We start from the raw sequence: 860 nt of genomic DNA, 5'->3' as shown, positions 1-860 counted from the left end.
GGCGGAGCGCATGAATCACTGCTAGGGAAGTGGTCGATGTCATATGTACTACTTCTAACCACTTGGACATTGCGTCCACCACGATAAAGAACATTTGCCCTTGAACCGGGCCAGCAAAGTCAATGTGTATTCTTGCCCATGGTTTTCCTGAGGACTCCCACCTCTTGGGTGTAGCCTGTGGAGGCTCAGGTCTGGCTTGTTGGCACTGAGAACACACATGCACCCATTCCTCAATTTCTGCGTCCAGCCCTGGCCACCATACGTACCCCCGGGCTAACACCTTCATGTGTACCATCCCAGGGTGTCCCTCATGCAATGACTCAAATACACTTTTTCTGAGCTTGGTAGGAACCACCACTCTGTTTCCCCAGAGGACAGCTCCTTTTGGCGGGTTTTAAAAGGCTGGAACTCTGGCTCTAAGCCTCCTACGGGCCACCCCCTCCAAACCCAGTTCAATACTCTGGACAACACACTGTCCTTAGCGGTTTGTGCCGCTATATCTTTAGATGAAACTGGCGCCTGAGGGAGTTCGTCGATTGACAAGACTTCACATGCAGGGGCAGGGTCCCGGCCAATTTCTGGCAAGGGACAGTGGCTGAGCGCATCCATGTGTCCAATCACTTTCCCAGGCCGGTGCTCTAAATCAAACTCATACGCCTGCAAAAAAATCGCCCATCTAAGCATACGTGGGGACATTATATTTGGCAATTGCTTATCGGGCGCAAAAATCCCCAATGGCGGCTTGTGGTCAGTGACCAGCAAAAATCGTCTGCCAAAAATAAAGTCATGGAACTTTTTGACAGCCGCTACTAAAGCCAGACCTTCTTTGTCTATCTCGGCATAGTTCCTTTCTGCCCCAG

Source organism: Gekko japonicus, unplaced genomic scaffold, assembly GCF_001447785.1.
Source record: "Gekko japonicus isolate JY-2015 unplaced genomic scaffold, Gekko_japonicus_V1.1 scaffold159, whole genome shotgun sequence".
NCBI classification, from domain to species: domain Eukaryota; kingdom Metazoa; phylum Chordata; class Lepidosauria; order Squamata; family Gekkonidae; genus Gekko; species Gekko japonicus.
This window is presented reverse-complemented; position numbering follows the sequence as displayed.